Genomic DNA, 26,216 nt, shown 5'->3' with positions numbered 1-26,216 from the left:
TTCAACAAAGAGAGACAGTAAATAGATACAAACGTAAATGTGTTGTAGAACGATAACCGGACCTTGTATTCATGGTTATGATTTGGTTCATGATTTGTAGATGATAATAAAAATTCTACATGTAGAATAAAAAAAAAACTGTCAAATCCATTGCAAATTATTATTATGATTATTGTTTTATTCAACATTTCATGAGGTGTGTGGTTCATTCTGTTATTTAACATGTGTATGTGAGGGAATAATGACACTTATATACACAGACTGGCTACTGCATTTCACACAGTAACCTTGCTGTTTGTGTGTGTGTGTGTGTAATCATTTCCTCTATTCCCTGGCTTATTCCTTCTCATCTTACACTGTGTGTATGTCTCTCTGTCTCATATACACACACACTCACATGCCGTGTGTTTACAGCTTTACATGAGAGAGAAAACTGAAAAATGGAAGATGAAGAGACATCCAGATCCAAAGCAAGGTCAGCGTGAGGAAGAGAGAAATGATGAGAATCTTAGACAAAAGACACAGACAGTCTCTCTCTGACTCGATCTCTCTCTCAGCACACACACACACACACACACACACAAACAAAGAGATCCCCAGAGAGTGTAGATTTAGGAGTGGCATCTCTACAACCACTGCATTGATTTTCATGTCAGCCAGTAAAATATCCTGCAGCCGTCTACTCATTCTGCCTGTCCTCTGTGAGAATTAAGCCGCTCCGTCACAGCAGCTCGTGTCATGCCCAGTTTACACATCTGACATCTAACACCTTTCAGATAGAAAATAAAATTGAAGATTTTTGATTTGAAGATATTTGGTCATGATGGTTCAGACAGTGGAACAGAGGTCCCACCCTCTCTGTCTGTGTTTCTCCCCTCCTCAGGGTTGGTTTTAGCCCACATTGCTCCACTGTTGCCTGCAGTACTCGCCTGCACCGGCATCAACTTAAAGCTCTCCCAGTGGGGCGGCTGTAAATAAATACAGTTTTATTAACATTCATTACTCACTAAAATGCACTCTGTGCTTCCTCAGGGTCCAAAGCACGTTGAAAACATTAGTACCTTATCAAAGATTTGCAAAAGTTTATTGAATTTTCTTCACTTTTCTTCATTTTTTCAAATAGCCAAGCTATCATGGTGCATGTGGAATGCTGCTAACTCCCAAAACCAAACTTAGACCCTTGCTTTCAGTATACAGGGCTACTGCACACAGCTTTTGTCATTCCTTTCACTGCACACGGTGTAAAATGTAAATAAAACAGAATCTAATCATATGAAAATAAACCCGTGTAGTAATATCCTTCATACAATGTGTCCACAAAGTGTTGAACCTCGCTCCATCCTTGCTTGTGAGCAACTGAGCCTTTCCAGGATGCTCCTTTCATACCCAACAAACCCAATGATATTATCACCTGTTACCAATTAGTTGATGAGGTAAAACATTAAACATATTGTGTTTTTGCTAGCTGGTGAGATTCCTATTATCTGAAGTTAGAATGTCTTAATGATATTAGCTTTGATAAACCAACACAGATAAGGCGATGTTCAGACTGGCATCAGCGCGCAAAATCGTAGCTCCATCATTCATTTCAGTGAGTCCACTCCATGTGGGGTTCCAGCAACAGAGTTGCCAAGCTCAATTCTTGCCACAACCCAAAGCAATGTCATCCAGCAACACACTGCATACGTGCCCATTACTGTTGGATTACTTTGCAACATTCACACAGAAGGGATGAGAGTCAGCAGCTCAAAGTCTGACACCATGATACTGTGCCAAAAAATGGAAAAGTGGATCTCTGTCACAGATTGGGAGTGAGTAACTGACCCAAGTGAAGAAGTTCAAGCATCTCTGGATCTTGTTCACAAGTGAGGGTAGGATGGAAAGCAAAACTGACCGATGTACAGGAGCAGACGAAAGGGAGTTGAGCCTGAAGGCGAAGCCTTTGATTTATTTGTCAATCTTCCAACCCTCATCTATGATCTTGAGGAGGGTCTTGGCAGACCCAGAACACAGTGGAGAGACAACATATACCATCTGACCTCGTTTAGACTGCTACCACCACATCTCAAACCCAAACGGATGGATGAGTGAACAGCCAGCGTAAAGGTCTCCCAATGGGCTCCCATCTGAAAAACCTTAAGGAATATTGAGGGATACACACTTATTTGCTTTCTTGCAGAGAAAGACAGGAGAAGGTCAATATCTGTCTGTGTGCTCAGTATAGACATGGATCCAAGCCCAACATGAAGACTTTAAGGGGGAGGTTCAATGGATGCCAGCCCGGTCTCCAGGAGGACCCCGGCCACTGTTCAACAAGAAACAGCTCCAGCTCGTACTGTAACTCTGCCCAAAATTACAAGTTGCTGGTTGGATATGCTGTTTGTGCATGTCATGCAAATGAGATTCAATGCATTCATCACTGAGCTTTAGAGATGCTGGTGGGACAGATTTAGAACCGAGGAGATAATCTTCAATCTTTCTGCTGACCTAATTGCCCACTGGCTCGAGCGTCATCCTTAAACTACAGACATGAGAGTAATATCATACCAACATACCAATACCAATACCAACTCTCGACAAAAACAAATGAGTGTATTTCCCAAAATGTCTACGTATTCTTCTAAAACTCATCGATGTGTTACTCAAACTGGCTTTTCCAGAACGGAATCTTCTGACCATCTCAAGGTCACAGGAGGCACTCTAAAACCTTCAGACACAATGGGAGCAAACATCCTGAAGCATGTATACGGACTATTTAAGTTTAAAAGAGTGATTTTTAATGAGGGACTGAATTAGCTAGGTCTTCAGGCACATTCATCCGAACTGATAAGTTAAATACCTAATGTAAGTGTGAGCGTAGCGCCTATTGGCCTAAAGCAGTATGTCTAACACTAATAATGCAGAGGTGGCTAATGAGCTAGCCCTCCTAATCTTCATTTAAGTACTCCCTCATTCAGCTGGCAATTGGAAGGTAATGTGTACTGTTGGCCTCATTTATCAGCTGCATGAACCGTTACAGCAGTGGTGGAATAAAGTTTACAGAAGCTGGTTTCACACAGGTTTGCTGAAGTTTGCTGCTTGAGTCACTTCAATAAAGATTCAAGCTTGTTCATTTCTTTTGTCACAGTAGGAAGGCATGGACTTCATTGAAGTCATTTTGCATCTCCTACTGTGAAATTCATAAATTCATTGCTTACTTCTTTCATCAGTAGTTTTCATACTACTAACTCCAATCACAATTTATGTTTCACACGCTGTGTGAAACATAAATAAAACTGAATGTGATAATTTGCTAATCCTTTATTACATATACTCAACTGTCAACAGTATTCTCTCTGTTGTTGTATTCTTTTATCTCGTGAAGCACTTTGTGTTGCATTTTAAATGGATGAAAAGTGCTGCATAAATAAAGTTTGATTTGATTTGATAAACAGCACAAATACAATATATTTAATAGGGCTGAGGCAATGAGCCTGGTTTTCCGTTCTATACTTTCTTGATTCTTGGGAGCCGATTTGATATGTATTGCAATTAATAATGCTGCGATTCTACCACTGCAATTCCATGTTATGATGGTGATCTGCTTTTTGAACATGGGAAACAGTTGAAACGTAAACTTTGAAAGACAGCATGTAATGAGTCATGTATAATGCTTAAGTTGCAGAGTAGCAGAGTGAACTTTCCACAAAGTATAGGAAACATATGCGTGTAAATATGCGCATACACACTGTTTCTTGTTAAGCACTGGAAATAAAATGACTAATTTGCTAAGATAATATTGTCGTTCTGTATGTTCTTCCAAATCTACGTTGTAAATATATGGTTATTAGGAATCTGATGCTCGCAACATGTTTCAAGCACAGGTCAAAAACACCTGGAACACTGCACAGTTCACCGGTAGCATGTGACGGGATCATGACTGAGTATAAAGGCATCCTTGAAAGGCCCAGTCCTTCACAAGCTGGGGTGGGGCAAGGTTCACCACTTTGTGAATGTTGACAACTATACAGTAAAAAAACAAATCAATAAGTTTTCAAGATATTTTTGTTGGTTATGTCCATATTCTAATGAAGTTTTGATTCCAGTAATTGGTCAATAATGTTCTATCCAGTTCTATGACATTTATGTTTCATTTGACCATGCATGCATTCACTGCACACAGGCACGCAACAGTACAAGAAAATGGCAAAGTTCATATTTCTTTATGAATTCATCAAAAAGAGCAACACCTAGCTGATCCGAATCAATAAGTGACAGCACTCACAATGATTGGTCATGAACCTCGGCCAGCAGTAAGTAAAAGAGAAGGAAGCTAAAGTTTATCAACGTAGAGGAGAGGAGGAAGCTAACCGGAACAGCAACCCTTTACAACAAGGAGGAGGCAGAGCTGGTGCTAGCAGCATCCACGATGATGATGGGATCATCGCCCAGTTTGTACATTCTGTTCAAAGGACAGATGCATCAGGCTGTGATTTTTATAGACTGACAGCTGATGGCACAACGGATATCACCACTGCACTGAGACACATTGTGACTTTTTATGATTTCTTCTTCAGGGGCACTGCTTTGACAGTGCCTCCAATACGTCAGGCCATGTGTCTGTTGTTCATGCCAGGCTGAAAGAATTGTACGTACACTGCTGCAATCACTCTCTGGATCCTGTACTTCAGGAAATGGCACATGATTGAGCTAGATGGGAGGAGGACTAAAATTTGTGCAGGGTGTTGCTGTGCTTATCAAAGAATCAGCTAAACACAAGAAGCTGTGTGAATCACGCTTTGGATATGTCATTGTGAACATTTTGGATTTTTGTCCTATGTGGAGTGCACAAACAAAAGCATTTCAGTGCCTGGTCACACTGGAAAGTTTTAAGGAGGACAGAAGCTGAGGAGGGAAAGTAGCTGGACTTTATAAACAGGCACTCAAAGGAAAAGCTCTCCTCAGTTTCAATGCTATGAACTGTTGCTCTGCCCTTGTGAGGAAGTGGTGACAACCTTGCAGAGCAAATGTGCTCTTGATGCACTGAGTGTGTGAGCCTTCTGATGGAGTGAGTATAGGCACTGTAAATTGATAGCATATTGATAGATGTGATCAGCAAGGTCAAAGCCAGTGCTACCCAGAATGGTGTAAAAATCCCCAACGAAGCTGAATCCAGGGTAAGTACAACACCTGGCTGGTCTCGTCAGACCAGAGGCGCTGCAGCACTGTCACAGGCGACGTATGAGGTCAGATGAAGAACACCATTTTACGGAGTGGATTTGATTCAATCCGAAGTCAGCGGGAGATTCAGTCAGGGCAGAATTACAGTTGCGGCATTAAGGGAGACGGCTGCTCTCAATTCGGCAAATGGAAAGACATCTGCAGTAGTGGACACACAGTCTCTCTATCGCCCCATGGAGTTTGACTGAGGCTGACTGGGGAGATGTCTTTAAAGACTGCTCCTCACAAGACAGTACAAGAGATTGTCTCAGGTCTCTCAAAACTTTGAGAAAAGTTTTTCTGCACTCAGAGGCTCTAAAACCTGGCACCTAAAACACACCACACACTCGCACACGTGCACAGCAAGACATACTATGCATAGCTACAGATTGCAAAATAAACAAAATAATGTCCTGTTGAATTATTCTTTCATTTCAGCTTGACATTTCAGTCCAATACTTGTTTAATTAGGTTAATTAAAGTATATAATTTTTTTTTAATGGTCATAATCATGTCAGAAAACATGCACAACCATTGCACATTTTACAGCATATATCATTTATACATATCTTTTTCATAAGGGTGTTGACCCCCACTCCACCCCAACTCACATATTGCATCATCATCAAGTGTAGTTGCACCACATCCAAAATTATGTGTATCATGTCTGTTCAGTTTTGACCCAATTATGACTCCAAGAGGGAATAATATTTTGATGTAAAAAAGAAAAATGTTAATATCCTCCACGAGCTGTGTGTCAGCTCACGCTGCTGCGTCAACTGCACACCCTGTGGTTGATGAGCGGCCGAATCAGCACGCCAAAACGCATTAACCAAATTCCTGTTTTCCAGCATGCACCAGCTGTCTCTTTCACCTCACACGGTATCTTTGCCTCATACCTCTCCCTCCACATTTCCCCTTCAACGCTCCCACACTCCCCTGGGGAGTAGGAGGTAGTAGTATCATAGCTGTAGTAACATTGTTAGTAATGGCAACAGTACAATAAGCAGCTGTTGTTGTGGGGGAGTAGCAGTTCTTACTGTGTAGTAATGGCAGCACCAGTTGCAGTACTGGTTCACAGTAAAGTGTTAGCAGCAGTATTGCAATATGGCACTAAGAGCAGCAGGAGCAGTAGGTATCAGAGCGGCGTCAGAGCTGAAGTGGCAGTACGAGGGGCAGTGTTATTAGCATTAGAAGAGTCAGTATATATTAGTTCAGTTATAGTGGTATTCAGCCTCCGCTGCATTCCACTGGAACCAATCCAGCAGCAGCAGAATGAGGGTATAGCAGGTGTTTGCACCTGTGAAGGTATAGAACTGTGACAATGTGAAGTGAGGTTGAAAGATATGACAGTGGTCACAATTCCAAGCTTTGATAAATATGTATGAGAACGCACCCAGAAAACTGTTTTGTTATCACTTTCCCTTAACGGGAGAACGCAATCCATAATTTATGCAACCGAATCCAAGCCTGTTCTGTAACCTCTGATGTTTCTCAAAGGTTTGCTGCAAACAGCCCCATAGCTGCAGCATCACCAGTGCGGAAAATGTACTGTTCTTCACCTGTCAAATCATCCTGGGAGTGTGTGTGTGTGTGTGTGTGTGTGTGTGTGTGTGTGTGTGTGTGTGTGTGTGTGTGTGTGTGTGTGTGGAACCTCTCCCTGTCCGCTGACAACTGCTCCCCACGGCAGTTGCAGCAAATAAATAAATAAGAAAGTGTTCTTAGACAGCTTGTCTGGATGAATAATAGTTGTGTTAGACAACTTAATAAGAATATGTTGTTGGTCGAGTATTTTGTGTTGCTGCAGACCTTCAGTGGACTTCCCTCGTGGAGCGAGCTGCAGCTAATGCACAAATACATCAAGGAACCCCATGTGAGAACTTGTAAGTCAAATCAATTGTACACTGTACAATATGCTCAACCAGTCACCAGAAGTGCATTCATTCTAAACAAAGCTCAGCGCCTGGGGAAGAGCTGGCCCAGCTGCTGAACTCATCATGGCAAACAGACGTCAACAGACATCTACAGCTCTGCCCGTTAAGTGAAAATATAAAAGAAAAGGCGATTCCAGCGCCGCAAAGCTGACCAGGGCTCATTCAAAGCTGTCTGCCTCATTTCCTGAGTTAAATTGGTTTCTTATGCCGTTTCACAAAATATTATTCATAAAACAAATCACATCATAAAGCATGATATGTGTTTGAACCCCACCTCTAAAAAAAGACAGAGTGTGAACTCAGTGTTAATGAAAGCTGCGTGGCTGTTAATAATCTGTCTGGAAGCTGATATCGGAAATAAAATGTGGTGGTTCAGCACTGGGAAAATAGAAGTTAGTGGATCGCACAGTTTTTCTTTAAGAACTGAAGGTTGTGTATTTAATGGGAGGAGGCCCAAAAGAAGACTGTGCGACTATATATATATATATATATATATATATATATATATATATATATATATATATATATATATATATATATATATATATAGACAAAGACATTGAGAAAAATCTTCAAAGTTTTTTTTTTGTTGTTTATTATGAATGCTCGTCTGAGATGGTCTCTGACTTCAGCTCATCAGTTCCAGATGTTAAAGGATTTAATATGAGACCATGAGAGAAAAATAACACCTGTACATTGTCAGAAATGAACAATGTTTGACTGGATGACTGTTACGTCGAAGCCAAAGTAATACAGTGCTAAACTTATGTACTTATGACCAGGTTCTAGCAACCAGACTGGCTGGTGTAAGATGAGATTTATTTGTATTACCGTATTTTTCTCAGGTTTATTGAGAGAACAGGCAAAAGTAGTTTCAATTCAGTAACTATCGAGTTTCTGGTTAATGCTAAGAGTAACCAGCATTACACTGGTGGCAGTGGGTTCATGGAGTGCTCATTTTTGCAGTTTTGAGTTTCGCCAAGAATTAACGAGCTTCCTGCTCCATCATGGCTACAAGCTAATGCTAAGCTAGTGACGCTTAATATGAACAAAGGATGACATATGTGAGCAACAGTGGCACAGAGGAAACACACTTTCTGCTCTCTTCATGGATTTTCATGCCGCTTCAGACTCTCACTCTGAACGCTGAGTCGTGCCTCTGCCAGTTGAAAAACGTGGTCAGTGTAACGACCAAGTTTATCGTTAACACCAACAGTAACCAGCATGAGCAGAGACAGTGTAAAATGATCTCTGGTAGGCTACACAATGACATTACCTTGACTTCCATGCAGAACGGTAATGTACATCCCCACATGACTATTGGAGGCTGCGCAGCCATTGGCCGCTGCCAGGGCCAAGTTCCACCAAATTCAATGGTTTGCCACCCATCGGCGCAGATGATCAGCCAAACTGACCCCTGATTTAAACTGTCAGCATACAATAAAGGCTAAACTCCAAAACATACAGTGAGTAAGGGGATCAAAATGCACACTGACCTGCAGTCCCATATTAAACTCAGTCTTCACATGTACGTATAGTAGCATACATGCAGCATTCATAAAAATGAAATATAGCAACACATGGGGGGGCACCTTCATTTTAACCACACAAATAGAACGAAATTATTAAGAATATATTAGAATCTTTCAGTATTCTGCTGTCAGTCGTATAAGATGAATTGGATCTGTGCTGTGCCACCGTTAAATTCACATCAGCAATGAATCATCATCACTTCAGGCTTTTCAAACACAGCCTGAAGGCTGGAGTTCCCTTGGAGGGAAAACAGGCTTCACCTGATGAAATGGTTAGAAAGGTGATAAATCTGCTCTCTCTCTCTCTCTCTCTCTCACACACACACACACACACACACACACACACACACACACACACACAGAGCAGGTCTAGAACCTGCAGGAGGCTGTCGTACGAACAGGTGACGACTGCTGATGCTGTTGCTGAATTATTTAACAGCAATAAAAATAGATGAAAGGTTTTACATATTGATGGGGTCTGTTACAGGTGAGGCGGTCAAACTCCCCATTGGTCACTGTTGGTCATACACACACAGGTACACCCAGTGAGGTAGGAGACATATACACACACACACATATGTTTAAACACACACACAGGCACATACACAGTCAAATATTGAGAGCAAAGACTGCACCCTCCCAATCACATGCACCGGTGCTCACACTGACACACACACTGTATTGGCTAGCTCTCTGGCTGCTACATTGCTTGTCACAGCCAAAGAATGTGGAGTCAACAGCAGAAACAAGGAGACAGTGTGAAAATGTGTGTGTGTGTGTGTGAGAGAGAGAGAGAGAGAGAGAGTGTAAGAGAGACAGAGAGAGAGAGAGAGTTAAATACCACTGGTAACAATTACATCTGTCCTGAAGGGCTCTCTCTGTCTCACTACAGATGCATTTCACAGCTTCACCCTCAACATCTGTTGGGGATGAGACGCCTCTGCTGCCTGCAGGGACACACATGTGCACATGCACATACATGCAGAGTGGAGAGGGAGCTTTTAACAGCAATGTTCATATTTTACATGGAAGTTAAAGAAGTAAAGCTCACTGAACTGAAATGGGAGTGTGCATGTGTGTGCGTGTGTGTGTGTGTGTGTTTGACAGAGAGAGAGAGAGAGAGAATGAATGTCATGCAGGGGCAGAATGCACGGAGACACGAGGCGACATGGAAAGCCACACCGGAGGGACTTGAACCCACAAACCGCACTATGTGTTTCCAAACAGTCTCATTCCAATTACACACACACACACACACACACCCAAGAAACAGCGACGTCAAAGTCCTGCGCACTGCAAGATCTCATTATCCATATTAATCTTTCTAATGCAGACATGATCGCTGCACCTATAGCAGCGCGCATCTCCAGCATCCTAAAAAATATATCCGCTCCAAGGATGCGGTTAAAGATGAAACCCGCATTAATTCAGATCACTGTTCCAGGAATCATGTGTTTCTGTGGGATTTTAAGATGTCAGTGAAAAGCTGGAGCCCTCACCGTGGAGAGACACATCATCAGACTGATTGAAGTTTGGGGAGGACAGAGGGGATGCAGTTCACTGCCTGTGTGTCTATCGGTGGTCGTGAGGCTGTATGATGACCACCGACTGGAGGTCACTCTTCAGCCTCCTTTTTATTTACCACCACATCTGTAGTGGCCGAGCTCGTTCTCTGGCTACCATGCGTAAAAAGACGGGTCAGCTGGGTTTGGTTACCTTGTTAACTGGACAGCAGTCTGGAGCGGCTCGCAGCAGTGACGGCTTCAACTTTCCCTTCCTTCCTCTGCTTAAATCCACAGTCCGCGCAGTTCAGGTGCAGGTCCGTCCCTGTGGCTCGTTCCCCCCTTTGTACCCGCTCCGTCTCGCTGGGTCTCACGTTAAACGCGGTGTGCAGCACGCAGCCAGCCGGGCGGAGTGAGGAGGGCGAACCGGCAGCCGCTCGGCTGCTACAGCGTCACAGCAGAGGAGGGGGAAGTGAAGAGGTCTCACTCTGACGGCGAGGAGCGCCGCGTCCACGCGCCCGCGCGTCCCCGTCAGATGTGATCATAGATGTGATGTGGTGCAGCACCTGCTCAAAGCACAACATTCATGGTCAGTTTGTCACACATCATTGTTACCTGCCCTCAAGAATCACAAAAAGAGCTGATGGAGAAAGTGTTGAGATTTGTTCAGCTGAATTTGCATTTTAATATTTCAGACCTCAGTTCCAGTGTCTCTTGGATTTCTGTACATCTATATTGGACTATCTCCATCTCTTCATTTATATCCAGATGTATGCTAGTCCAGAAAGGAAGTGTGTCCTCTATGTGGCGAGGCTGGAACAGGGCAGCTCTGGTATGGTTACAGTTGGGCACAGATGGTGGTTGTGGTTAGAAAGGGCGAACATCAGACACACTACTGGCTGCATTCGAGCTGAGCGTTGGCATTGGGAGTAAATTTAAGTCCGGTATGGACACACTGTGATTCTTGGAGATAATGGGCTCACACAAGCAAGTAGTAGACCATGAATGCCTTTGAGGAGAGATTTTCCGTGCAACCTATTATCCCTCTCTATGTGGTTCATGACGTCTCACCCCTCATATGACAGAAGGCTTTTTGGCTTTACTCTTGTACCTTCAGAGGTGATTTAAGGCACGCAGGGCTGAGACCTGGACAACGCTGATGTATTGTGAGTGAGTTGCTGTCCATCGATTTCCACTGTGGTCCAGAGACCGACAGCTAAACCATTTGTCTAACTGTAATATGGATAGTCACAGCCCTCAGTTTGCTTTTAAAAACTGTTTTTGTTGTTATGTGTCTGCCTATCATATACCATCTGATAGTTTCCTCTGAAGTGCACACATGTATTTAAATTTAAGAGAGACCCACATTTAGACTGTATATTAAAGCAAGAAACAAAGTGATATATAATGATATAATGAGATATTATGGGATGGATGGAAGACGTTATCATGTATGTTGACCTCTTCAATCCATTCCTTAACACACTCTCTTTATCTCACACTGTTATTTTCTATAATGCATAATAATTGTTAATTGTAGACAGAGTAAGGAAATACTTCATGAACTATTATTGTTCTTATTTTTTTGATCATTATTATTGTTATTATTATTATTAATCTGCCAATGATTAATAATAATAAAAATAATAATAACAATAATAATGAACTTGAACTATACTGTAAATACTGTATGAAAAACATTAGGTGTGAATTTAATGTCAAACAAAAACAATTCAAACAAATAACATATTAACTGTTAACATGGTAACAATACTGCACGCATTATGACTTCACAGCTGCTCACAACATTTTATGACAGTGGCACAAAGATTTGTCTGGACATATAATGAACATGGATGAATAAACAGTCATTAGTGACTAGTCAGAATATTTATCTATTCCCATGAGGGCTTTAGACATGTTGCCTACTCAAACAGCAAGTTATAACTGCTTTGTTTGTTTGTTTTTGGTTTTAAGTCAGTAGTTAGCAGGAGGGAATCAGTGGAATATTCCCCTGAGAGTGTGATCTGCCCCCGGCCTCGTTGCATTAACTCCACCCTGTACGGCAGCACCATCACGGCTGTGAGTGAGCCTTCTTCTCAGACATAGAGCATCTCTGTGCGGCGGAGCGCAGTCTCCGCCCCGCGGCCGGAGAGCAGGGAGCCGCGGAGCCGGGAACACCGGAGCAGAAACACTGCCGCAATTATTACCAGGTGATTGAAAAGGATGTGCAAAGTCTCCGTGACTATCTGCTATTAATTTAATTTTCTCGCCGTGGAGCAGAGGCGAGGCTGCGACATCACATTTCCAGTTGTGCAAGCAGAAAAATGTGGAGCCATGAGCTGTTACACAAGCACACAGTGTGCTGGCAGGACTGACTTCCCCAGAGAAGAAGAGCATGAGGAAAAAGAGTGTTTACAAAAAATGATTATAAAAAAACAACAACTGTATATGAATAGTCTATTACTGTACAGAAGAGGAGGTGATTAAAACAGTGAGGTTAAGTCCAGTATGGTGACAGGACAGAGCGCTGTCATCAGGAGAGGAGCTCCACAAACATGCTCCCAGAATGAAGACTGCTGAGGTGGCAGTGCACCTGACCTCTGGAACAGTTCACTGATTTCATCAAGTACAGCAGAAACTCATCATTACTTACAGTCTGTTGGTCGTTTTTATGATTAATCAATTACATCTGTAGTTTATAAAAAAGGGGAGAAGGAAAAAAGCCCAAGGTGATGTTTTCAAATTGCTCATCTGGTTTGATCAACAGTCCAAACACCCAAAGATATTCCGTTTAAAATGATACAACAGCAGCACATCCTGACCACAGATGATGGACCAACACATTTCACTTCAGCAATTAATCATTTATCGAAATTGTTTGTGAATCGTCTTTTTTCTTTCTGCAGATTCAAAGTTAGCCTCCACAAAGTGATAGTGATAGCCAGTTTTGCTGGGGTCCTCAAAAAAAAAAAGACAACAACCCAAAATCACACCATTAATAAGACAAGAAAATATCAAACACAAAAATCAGGAAATAAGTGACATGACTCCACACTTGAAGACATAAATAGCAACAACCTGTAGCAAAAACAAAAACAGTGTTGTCACAAGCACCCACCACCAAAAAATAACTAAATGTCATACTTATGTGGGAGTCATCAAATAATGTTTTGGTGACTTTTTGAAGGAACATCTGTTTTTTATCAGTCTGACATGGGTGGCGAGTGCATTCCAGTTGTTATCATACAGTTTGTTCATGGACTTCTATGTAGTAATCAGCTAAACAGTCATTTCATGTAATGCTAGACTAAGAGGGTTAAACTCAAGTGCAGAAATGCAAAGATTCAGAAGGCTGGAGCAGGGCTGTGTAGCTGGGTCTATGCGCTGAGCACAGCACAGAAAGATGCACAAAGAGAAAGAGAAGTTCTGTCTGGGATGAGGTAGAGAGTGTGACAGTAACCACCTCTATGGGTGCCACCTGACACGCGTTTGAGCCTGTCTAGTTGTCGCAGATGAAAATTCCGCACAAGGTCCAGCATCTGGCATGACTCCTCAGAACCCTAACCCTCCTTGCTTCACTTGGGAAACAGGGAGACTCAACCTCAAAAGACTGTCATACCCCAGGAGCTTAGCCTGTTTTTGCCTCCTGCTAGAGGAGCAGAACAAAGTGGTTCTGGTTTACAAACCCTGTGGGCTTGTGGGCTTGGACCGAGGGGATTTCCGGTTCATGTTCCTATGTAGGAAACAGGGAAGGTTGATTGCCAAGGGAGCAAAGAAAAGGTGACATACCAGAGGAGGCATTAAGCAAGGTGTTATGAGTGTATTTTGCCCTGGCAGACAGCTCCAGGAAGATGGGTTTGCAGGTGATGGTGATGCAGCGGAGTGATGCCACCATCTCCTGATCAGTTCTCTCCACTCGGCAGGTCTGGATCAGCTGTGTGGAAGAGCCAGTCAGCCCTGTGTTTTCCCTAAGACGCCTTCACCTTGGTAATACAAAAAGTGTTTGATTGTTTTACAAAAAAGTATTTGATAATTTTACAAAAAGTGTTTGATCATTTTGATTAGGCCAGTGGCTCTGGCTTGTTTCCAAACCCTGAAGGAGCGACGAATGTGGGCTTGGACAGAGGGGTTGGCCAGTTCATGTGGGCTGACGATGGTACCCACAAGAAAGCCTGATAGTGGCATCAAGGGTGGAACACAAGGCTCTGCAGACTGAATGGGTAAACTGCTGTCTTCTGCCTGAAACGATGTGCATGGGCAATCCATAGAGAAGAACATGTGTTTAACTAGGAGGTCAGCAGTCTCCCCAACAGAGGGGAGTTTCGACAGGGCAAGAAGCTGAGTATAGTGGATGCCTTAATTTGAGTGAAAAATAAAAGAATGTGTGTCTGCCTCCATGTTTGACCTGCAGAATTACTTAACTTTTTAACTTTTTCATGTTGTTTTTTGTGTATTTGTGTTGCAATGCCAGCTCAGCAAGCACTGGCTTTACGAAGCCTGTTCTGATTTGGGATCCTCGTCAGTTAAATTTACTTGACAGGCCTGCCTGCAGGTAATGATATAGCTATGTACTGTATGTGTAAAAAAGAAATGGTCAAACTGCAGGAACTAATTTCCTTGGCAACAGTGTGTAACTTTGATTCGCACCCAGCAGCTAGCTTGCTCAGACCATGCAAAGACAGATAGAAAGCTGGTGGCCCGCTGAGCAGTGAGGCCAAGGCTAATAGGGATCAGATTCATGGTTAAACATGCTGCGGTGAAGTTTTTATTTTGGAAACTGTGATTGTGGTGATTTTTACGGTGGAAGTGAAGCTACCTGGAAGAGCTGATGGGAAACATGGCGAGCGGTGTCTGCTCAGGCCTGTGTGAGCTTACCGATCAGAGCATTTCATACAGAGAGAATAGCTGTGGGGCAGCAGCGGACAGTATGAGAAAAATGCATTTTTTACACTTAAAATGAAAGTATGAACCTTGAAATTAGCATAATATTGCCTCTGTAATTTTTTTGCTGACTTTGCCAGAAAGGTGATAATTCAACCATTTACTGAGGTCTTAGTGGGTGGCAGTGGTGTACTGGAGTACATTACATTGAAAAGTGTTGCTAATATTGTGTCAACCCCATACATGAGGCAGGCAAAATATTATGAACACTGGTTGACACAATGTAAACAAAAATGCATAAGCTTAGTAAAAGTAAAGATGTATGACATAGCTATTGTATTGGATTGCATTAGATAAAGGGAAACCTGAAAGGCAAAAGGTAATCTTTGGAATTCTACAAAATCTGTGATTTCATAGTCTGGTTTTGTCCTTTCTTTCGCTCCTTTGTAAGGATACTGATGGCACAGCTGTTCAGAGGGAGCTTGAGCGAGTTACCTTTGTCATCTACAGCGTCAAAGTCGAGGGAGGTGATGCCACCACTCCTTCAGCTGACGTTGGAATAAAGATCAAGGGTGTTGAAGTTCTGCATGACCTGGGAGACATCGCCTCCGCATATGCACTCTTAATTGGTGTAATTTATGCACTGAACCTCACTTATGATAAGGTACTGAAAGCTCTTCCTTCAACTGGATGGTGCCAGACTCTCAACCAAGGTACAGATGCTGGAGAACAAACTGTATGAATGAACCAACCATTGATTTGGATGCCGAATGTGAAAAGTCTACTGTACTACTAAGTGACAAGTGAATTGAGAGACAATGCAGCACCAGAATTTGAGACAACTGGATGGATATTTTTTAGACTTTTTATCAACAAAATGTATCCAAAACAACTGCAGTTGACTTACACCACCATCAGCCATCAAGCTGACACATTCAGACTGGCACGACATGAGGTGGAGCTTCAGGAAAGTAGAGGTGTGGGACTCTAGTCACGTGACTTAACTCAAATCAGACTTAAGTAACAAATTTGAAGACTAAAACTTGAGACATTTTTTCTAAATACTGAGAATGGAAGGTATGTGAATGACTTTTTTGTTAACTTATCGGCTGATCAAACATGAGCTTCTTAGGTTAAAGCTAAGTTAAACTTATTAAACATGTTGCATATCTGCATTGAATCATGTTATGTTACTAATCCAGTGGGATGTTTGAGTGATTTGCACTTTTAATTGTTTATATATGACTCCTCACTGATGTGTTACTATTTAAACAGATTGAGCAAATTGTCACACATCACAAACCCCATGCTTAAACAGTTGCAGCTTATTAAATGACAGATCATGTCAGAGTAAGACAGACACAGTGTATTTGTCCTCCTGTTTAAATGGAAATCCACAGGACCTGTGGGTCTGTCAGCCTCTGCATTACAAATCAATTTATCACATGTCTTATTGATATGTATGTAAGGATTATTAATGGGCCTGAGGCAGAGGTTAGGAAGATAATGTTCAAGAACTTCTCATTTTGTAACCTGTGTGTCTGTGTGTCTGTGTCTATATGAAACTAAAAGAATATGTTTTTTTTTAAATAAAATGTGAGAAAAAGTTCTCGTGTTACAGTAATAGACCAGCCAAAGACCAATGTAATTATGAGCTGCTGATAAGTGTGAGTGTGTGTGTGTTAGAGAGAGATACAGAGAGAGAGGAGGGTGGGGAATGACTGGAGGTCTCTCAGCTCTCTGAATCCTGTAGAAACAATCTCATCATGAGCTGCTGCTGCTGCTGCTGCTGCTGTCAGCCTGATTGGCTGCAATTACTGCTGGCTGAACAAGCACTGTAAGTTTGTGTGTGTGTCTTTTGAACATGGTTTCCATGGTGAGAAAATATCCCTCAGTGCTCTCCTCACACCACATCTTTTTTTGCTTTCGTATTGTTTCTTTCTTTTCTCTTCGATCCTTTATTTTAGTTTATTTTTTAGATTTGCAGTATTACTCTAAATTTCAGACAATACAGCTGCTAAGAAGATGTTATTTTAGCCCACTAGCCTCTACATTGCAGCGTATTATTTTTCAGTATGGAATTGTTCAGCTTCTGTTGCTTATGAGGGCCATGAAATATGTACTCCGTAATGGATGTGATTTGAAATGTAGTGAGGTGCATTACTTAAATAACAACGTACTTCAGTTTATTAAGCATTATTTATTGTAGAAGATATTTGAAAGTTTAAATTTTGCATAGATGAACAAAATCCAAAACCTTAAACACATCAAACTAGCACCGACTTGCATCTTATATAAGCCCATTAACATTCTGATTCAATAGAAAAAATATCTGTTTTTGACTAGTACTAATACTCATGTCATGACAAAAAACTGATCAGGGATTAAACAAATTCTGACTAAGTGTAAGTTAATGTTGTAATTAGATCATTTTAAAACTGATCTAGTTGAGCAAAAAATAGAAAAAACTTCACCGTCCAATAATTCTTTAACTACAAAACAGCTATTATTTACAGAGGAAAGGAGCTTTTTGATGACTTTTACCTTGACAGACCAACATCCTCATAATATTAAATGTCACAGACACTTATTGGCAAAAAGTGCTGCAACAAAATGGTGACGGTGTGATAAAGGGTCACCTTAAACATTTGAAAGAGATTTTTAGACAATAGACTTTCATTTTGGGCTGCACGGTGGCTCGGTGGTTAGCAGCGTCGCCTCACAGCTAGAAGATCCCCGGTTCGGAGTTTGCATGTTCTCCCTGTGCAGCGTGGGTTTTCACTGGGTTCTCCGGCTTCCTCCTACAGTCCAAAAACATGGTTAACTGATAATTCTAAGTTGTCCGTAGGTGTGAATGAGTGGTGTGCTTGGTTGTCTGTCTATATGTGGTAGGCTGGCGACCTGCCCAGGGTGTCCCCTTCGCCCGAGAGACGGCTGGGATAGGCTCCAGCCTCCCCGTGACCCTGCAAAGGATTCAGCGGTGTATAGATAATGGATGGATGGACTTTCATTTCAATGTAGGCCTAAAACATGCATAGTTGTACTCAGGTGGATAAACTAACTGCTGTAGGTTAAACTGTAGTGGTGAACACTGTATTGGTTGGTTTAGATGTACTGTAGGTTTAAAATCAGAAATACTTAATTGGAAATTAGGTCACGTTACAGTTTCTCTGTTCTACAACAGAAATATGCAACAGCACAAATAACTGACCCGGCCCCCACCTTACCCAACAGGCCAACCCCCTGTCCCCCACCTCTCCATTACAGCAGATCAGGTGAGGAAGGAGTTCAAGAGGACCTGGGTGTACACCAACAATAAACTGGACTGATCCACTAACACTGATGCCCTGTATGGGAAGGACTCCATCTGCTGAGAAGACTGAGGTCCTTTGGAGTTTGTAGGACATTACTGAGGACTTTCTATGACTCTGTGGTCGCATCTGCAGTCTTTTACGCAGTGGTCTGCTGGGGCTGTGGAAGCTCTAAGAGGGACAGAAAGAGACTTAATAAACTGGTCAGGAGAGCTGGCTCTGTCCTGGACTGCCCTCTGGACACCACTGAGGATGTAGGTGAGAGGAGGATGTTAGCAAAGCTGACATCCATCAATGACAACCCCTCCCACCCCCAACATGACACAGTGGGGGCCCTCAGCAGCTCCATCAGCAACAGACTGCTGTAAGAAGGAACGCTACTGCAGGTCCTTCATTCCATCAGCTGCCAGAGTGTTCAACTCCAGCAGTCCTTCATGTAGCACATGGTCCCTTGTATAATATGTACATATATATAGTCAGCTTTTTTTTGTATTTTGTATTTCTCTATTTCTGTTCCTATTTTGTTTTCCAACTGCTATTGCCTGCTGCTGCAAAACCCAAATTTCCCTGGCTGGGGATTAATAAGGTCTCATTTATCTTATCTTAAATAAATTAGATCAAAAATAGCAAATGCAGGTTAGAATAAGTGTATGTAAAATATATACATTATTCTACAACATATAGCCGATATAGGAGATAGTAGATAAAGAAATAGGAATATTTGCATTACACTACACTATATAGCTATGGCATGAATAATAATTTTGAAACAGTTGAATAACTGCTCAGATGAATAATTTAGGGCTGCACGGTGGCTCGGTGGTTAGCAGCGTTGCCTCACAGCTAGAGGATCCCCAGTTTGATCCCACCTGGGGTCTTTCTGTGTGGAGTTTGCATGTTCTCCCTGTGCAGCGTGGGTTTTCACCGGGTTCTCCCACAGTCCAAAAACATGCTGAGGTTAATTGATAACTCTAAATTGTCCGTAGGTGTGAATGAGTGGTGTGCATGGTTGCTTGTCTGTATATGTAGCCCTGTGGTAGGCTGGCGACCTGCCCAGGGTGTCCCCTGCCTTTGCCCGAGCCCCCCCATGACCCTGCAAAGGATTCAGCGGTGTATAGATAATGGATGGATGGATGAATAATTTAATAATTGCACAGAGCTGATACAAAAGAGGAATAATAACAGTTGTACTCTTAAATGTAAAGTGGTCTACAATTCAATGTAAACATTAAGATGTTTTTGTGCATATTAACATTCTCAGCAGCAACGGCACACATAAATTGTCCAATAATAATAACAATCAAACAAAAATAGAATAATTGGTAGAATCTAGATAAATGCTCTTTAACTGCAGTAGGTGGTGGTAATGCTCCACATTTGGCTCCAATCGGACAATAAAATACAAAAGAAGAAAATGACCACCCGAATTAGTGACAAATCTAGCGAGCCTCAACATGCGAGTTAGGGACCAGCCTCAGCATGCTAGCTGCATCAGCTGATTAAAAAGCTGATCCAGTGGGTTTCTAAGTTAAATGCATAAGATACCACCCTGGTCGAATGAGTAGTCGCTTTTCATTTCCCACAGCAGGCCTCTCAGTTACCACCACTGGCTTATCACTGGCCAGATCCGTGGCTGGCTTCAGCAAGGACACAACCTTTACCAACTTGTCAGTATTTTTAATTTTGTCTGTTACCCTGCGTCATGGTGTAATGTCTATAAAGTTGAAGCTGACAGAGTTTACAAGGTTTTACAGTGATTTTGTTATAAATGCTGACTTTCAGATTTCGAGTTAACTATAGACACTGTTGAAGAAACTGGAGCAGGGCAACTGTAAAAATAACCAACACTCAATGTGTCACTTTCTGCAAGTAATACACAGAAGAACATATTTTCCCAATCCCATATCTGACAGGTCTGGCCAAACAGGAAGGTCAGTAGGTGCTGCCTTAATGGACTCACTTGTTGTAGGCTGTGCTCTGGCTGTACATGATGTCGAGGTGGATGTCTCTCCATCAGGAGCTACTGTAGTGGGTGAACATGGGGTTAGTCGTATAATTGCATCTGAAACAGACCTCTGTACTTTCTCTTCATCACTGTCCTTCCTCTTCTTCTGCTTTCTCTCCAGTGGACCAGATGGGTTGGATCTCTCCATCATTAGATAAGGAAGGAATAAGAAAAAAGACTACAGTTGTTATATCTTTCCAAATCTGATGTTTTAAGTTGCTCTACTGCTTGTCGTCTGTTAATGCACAACATTCACATTCATACCCCACATACCATTTGCTTTTTCCTTGATGCTGCTGTTGATGACAGTTCAAAGTGTTGTGTCACAAAACTGACTCAGCAAAACCATAAACACCCCCTCAAGACCGGTTTGTGCATCTCTTGGAACTTGGCAGAACATTTTTAGATAAATAAAAAAACTACTCATCTTTACAGAACCAAAAGGTTGTTTACAAGAACTTCATGCTGTTCTGAGGCTATTTCCAGACTTCAAAGAGTCCTGTGCAGAGGACCAAAACTGCCAAATCAGAAATAAATAAATGACTTAGCTCAATAAATAAATAAATATGGCATAAAAAATATTTCTTTTATGTATTTATAAAATGTGACATAAAATGATAATTCAGTTTTAATTTGCTTTATGTTTATATTAAATAAGACTTTCCCATTTAATTTTCCATTTCTCTGGTGATACCAAAAGTGATACCTTCAATGGCAGTATTGCAGAACAGGAGACAGTATTGCAGTCTTACAGTGATGACTGCAATATTTCATTACGCACTGCAATTTAGTTTAAAGTGAGATTTAGTATCAGTGAAGTCACTGCATTAGGCCTTCTGTGACATTACCCACTGCAGAGCTCAGAGTCTTCACTCCTCAACCCCAAGGAGTTTCATTTAAAATGGTCAGCAACCAAATTCACAATTTTAAAGCATTTATAGATGAAAAGCCAAGTCAATGATCATGGTCTATGATGAATAAATATTGTTGAACAGCAAAAACCCAACCTCCAGAAAAATCTGTATGGGAATCTTCCCCCAGGAAATTGTAATTTCAAATATTTTTTCCTGCATTCTAGTGAGGGGGGCATTAAAAAATGTCACTCTCAGGAGAATCTGTAAGTAGCTTCATGTACAAACAGTAACACTGTATGACGAGTTAGTGAAAGAGAACAACTCAAAAGACAGTGGATCCTGCAATATAATTTAAAGATAGATTTTAATAAACTAGAAAACCAGCTAACAGCAAGAATAAAGACAAGCAGTAGAAAAAAAACAAAAAACAAAAAGACAATAAAAAAGTTACAAAATAAAATCAATAGACAGATCAGATTAAGTTATGTGCGTGATATACAAAAGAGTAGAAAGGAAATTGCCTTGTGGAGAATGGCTCCATTTCACAGTGGATCTTGAATTGCACAACAGTAAAATATGAATAATAAATTCAGTGTCTTTGGGCTATTGCACAGTAAAAATATGTAAGCACAGTAAAAAAAAAATCTAATATTGCACAAGATAAGTTGCACAGATGTAATGGATACCAGCACATGTTAATATAAATAATAGAGTAGAGCAAAAAGTAGGTTTGTGATGTTGTGATGTGAAACATTCATACACTGTTATGTTAAATGATGCTGGAGAATACTGAGCATGCCTCTTCAGGGCAATTGGTTGGACACAGAAAAGCAACAAAACAAAACTGCAAGGCTACCCAATTAGTAAGCTGCTAGATGTACCTAAACTCATAAAGACTAAACGATATGCTGTTCAGTTCATTTAATAAATAAAACAAGCAGCAGAATGGCATTAAAATAAACCAACTTAGCTAAACAGTAGGAAGATTAAACATAAACTGCCCTTAAGGGACAGAACAGCAACAATGTTAACTAATTGCTAAGTTAACTTAAAATAATCAGAGGTACTACCAAGTCAATGGGCTACAGTGTGCTGGAGACAGCTCAATGTTGGAAGGCCATCTAGCTGTGGACATTTGAACTGGTTCCTGGTGTGGAGGGGTGAAATGAGAGCGGTGGAGGTTGAAAAGTGTTCTGGAGAAAGACCTCAGCGTCATGTAGTGTCCAGAAGGTGATGGTCTGCAAACAGTAGGGGACTTTTAGTCGGGAAGGGCAGAGCAGGAATGACTGGAGCCCAATTGAAGTCATCTTCTTGTGGGCAAAATCTCTCCTTTTGCTTCCAGCACAGACTGGGCGAATATACACAAAGGGACATGTATTTGAATCCAAAAAAGACCACAAGAAGTGCTGCTTCAGGATGGACAGGGTGCAGCTGACCCCAGGGTGACAGGTGAACCAGGAAACATGTGCCCACTAGAGAACGTAGGAATGGACAGTGTCTTGAACAAGAGAGACAATTAGGTGGGCTAGTACCTGGGTCTGCCATAGGCCATTGAGTCTGCTTAACAAGTCACCAACCTAAATCTTCCAAATGACCGCAGTCACTACACAGGATAAGGGAAGGATGGTGTCAGGGTTGGCAGGAGCTTCGGGAACATATTGGCGAGAGAGGGCATCAGGTTTGACATTTCTGGAACCTTGATGGTAGATAAGATATAAGAGCAGCATCTGATAGCAGTGGGAAGAAAAATAGCAGCAGAGACACAGAACAGTAGAGAAAAAAATAAAATAAAAAGTAGACTATATATATGTACATATTATACAAGCAAAATGAAATTTGACTATATAAAAGAAAAAAGTATGTAGAAAAAAATATGAAAAAATATGTAAACAGAATGTATTGCCCCAATTGCTGTTGAAAAAAGAACAATGTATGCTGCCTTTAAATTAAAAATAATAATAAATAGTGTTACTACTATTGCACAGAAGAAGAAAATATACAAAACAGTAAATGATATATAATATTGCACAAAATGTAAAGGAAATATGTAATATTGTACAAAATGTATGGATATGAGTGTAATTTGTCAAACAACATCAACACAGTCTTATGTTAGGTGATGCTGGAGTTGAATAATCTGACAGCTAATGGAATGAAGGACCTGCGGTAGCGTCCTCCTACTAAAAGAGCTGCTAAGGGCCCCCACTGTGTCATGCAGGGGGTGGAAGGGGTTGTCCATGATCAGTGTCAGCTTGGCTAACATCCTCCTCTCATCTACATCCTCAGTGAGGGTAGTCCTGGACAGAGCCATCTCTCCTGACCAGTTTATTAAGTCTCTTTCTGTCCCTCTCAGAGCTTCGTAAAAGACTGCAGATTCAACCACAGAGTCATAGAAAGTCCTCAGTAATGTCCTACATACTCCAAAGGACCTCAGTCTTCTCAGCAGATAGAGATGACTTTGGCCCTCCTATACAGGCCATCAGTGTTGGTGGACCAGTCCAGTTTATTGTTGAGGTGTACACCCAGGTATTTGTATTCCTTCACGATCTCAATGTCAAATCCCTAGATGCACACAGGTGAAGTCTGTGGTGCTTTCCTGCAGAACTTTATCACCATCTCCTTGGTCTTGCCGGCATTGATGTGCAGGTGGTTTAGTCCACACCAGTTGACAAAGTTAGTGATGACTTCCCTGTATTCCAAATTGTTCCCCTCCAGGAACTCTCTCCAGGCTGAGGCCCATGTCCACAGAGTTCATCTGCACAATACTTGAGCAGTCTGGAGCTGATGCCATCAGGGCCAGTAGCCTTCCTTATCTTCGTCCTCTTGAACTCCTTCCTCACCTGATCTGCTGTAATGGAGAGGCCAGGTGGGGGACAGGGGGGTGGCTCCTGTTTGCTGAGGTGGGGGCCTGGGTCCGAAGTCTGTGATGTGGATTGGAGGGGGTGAAGGGCTGTCTGTTCTGGGCTCTGGTGGTTTGGGGAGGGAACGGGGGTAGAATCAAACCTGTTAAAGAACAGGTTCAGCTCATTTGCCCATTACCGGTCTCCAGATTTTTTTTTCAGCTCCCTCTGCACTCTCCTCAGCTCAGTTCTATCCCCAGCCTTATAAACTCCTTTCTTCTTGTTCAGTAGGGTTTTCAGTTCAGGGGACACCCAGGGTTTGTTATTTGGGAAACACCGTACCTTTATGGTCAGCACAGTGTCGTCCACACTAAAGTCAATGTAGTCCGAGATGTATGTTGTCAAACTGTCAATGTCCTCCCTGTGAGGACTGCACAACACTTCCCAGTCAATGGTGTCAAAACAGTCTCTCAGTGCCATACTGGACTCATCTGACCATGTCTTCACATGCCTAATGGTTGGCCGTTGTTTACTCACCAAAGGTATGTAAGTAGGTGATGCGATGTCTGCAGCTGTGAGACGATCGAGTACAACGCTTGAATATGATCAAACTCCCAGTTTATTCTTTGTGGTAACTGGCCTTACTTCCAAGGGGTGACTGTGGCTCAGGAGGTAGAGCAGTCATCTTCTTATCAGAAGGTTGATGGTTCGATCCCTGACCTTGGGGTCTAAGTGTCAAAGTATCCTTGAGCAAGATAATGAACAAGTTGTGAATTGCTCATAATGAGCAGTTGGCCTAGCTACCATAGGTAAATGCAGGCTTGTGTTGTAAAGCGCTTTGTGTCTCAAGTTAAGACTTTTGCAGTGTGCATTTGAGTCCAGTGTCTGTTGGTACACTCTGGTTGATGGCTCTTTCCAGCCACGCACTGAGGAAGACCCAGACTCATCAGCGATTTCCTTTAGTGATATTTTTTACTGTGATAGGCAATGAAGGCTTTTAAACTCCATGGTTGGCTCAGTTGGAGTTATAGCAGCAGTACAGCAATTATGCTGTTCAAATAAGACTCAGAAAGACTGATGTGATGTGCATTGTTTTTGAAAATATGACTCATGATATGAAGTCTCTAGAGGAATATGTGTGCTCTGGGGCCAGTTGTCTTATAATCCATTAACTGTCTTCTGTCTGATCAGAATCCACAAACTGCAGTCTAAAATCAGGAACCATCTAGAGAACACGGGGGAACTAACTTGCATTCACACACTAATCGAACAGAGAGATAGTGCTGTCTAACTGACAAGCTTGATTAAAATGTATGAGATTTTTGTACCTCTGTTTAATTAAAATCAGAGGCAACGTTCGTTGCCAATATGTGTACATACGCAAGGAACTTGATTCTGGTTTCAAGCTGATGGACTGTCACGTTGTCATTTCACGTCATACTGATATATAAATTTTATACACATCTGTGAAGATTCATATCCAGGCCATGGTACTTCTAGGTGCTTCTAGGCAGCAACAGGTCATGTTTGAGGTACTAGAAGAACTCTCACTATGCTGGGGGCTTGTTTCCCACCTGCCTGATCTCAGCAATTAGCTTGACTCAATTAGTCAATTTTATTAGGATGGACAAAACTTCTAATATAATAAACCAGATGACCCTTAAGACCCATGTCTTCATTGTGATTTACTGATTTTGATACCTTAACTAACAGTAGTACCCTTGTTTATCTGGAGGAATAATTCCTGACACACATGGACAGCAATAAAGCAGAAACCATTCTGCTGCACATGCATTGTTTTTGTTTTTTCTCCAGCAGCAGCAGCAGCATTATGTCCTGCTGTAATTGGCATTTCTGAAACAAAGTCCCAGCTAATGACTCAGTGTTATCAATGGAGCTCATGCTGGTGGGTGGCAAACAGAGAAGAAGGCAACAGACTGCTGTCAATCTGCTGCACAGGAAGACACTGAAAGCACAGAGAAGCAGGGGGAGAGGCAACAGCCGAGGAGGTGGCTTGTTTTCTCTGTCGCATAGCTGCTGTCAGGAAGCGTGCACACGCACGCACAAACTCCCACACACACACACACACACACACACACACACACACAGACATATTTATTTGTAGCAAGTGTAAAGCTGTTTTGTGAGATTTGTT

General features: G+C 41.9%; 1 protein-coding gene across 1 annotated transcript in view; it reads right to left on the bottom strand.

The window, feature by feature from the left end:
• jupb (junction plakoglobin b) overlaps positions 1 to 10,438 on the bottom strand; it is a 123,849-nt gene extending 113,411 nt beyond the window's left edge. The window contains exon 1 of the mRNA XM_041956793.1: positions 10,382 to 10,438. The gene's annotated coding sequence lies outside the window, so the exon portion shown is untranslated. The remainder of the gene's footprint in view (positions 1 to 10,381) is intronic.
• Positions 10,439 to 26,216: the final 15,778 nt, after the last annotated feature.

Source organism: Chelmon rostratus, chromosome 17, assembly GCF_017976325.1.
Source record: "Chelmon rostratus isolate fCheRos1 chromosome 17, fCheRos1.pri, whole genome shotgun sequence".
Lineage (NCBI taxonomy): Eukaryota > Metazoa > Chordata > Actinopteri > Chaetodontiformes > Chaetodontidae > Chelmon > Chelmon rostratus.
The sequence above is the reverse complement of the archived record's forward strand: the minus strand, read 5'-3'. Positions and strand labels throughout refer to the sequence as shown.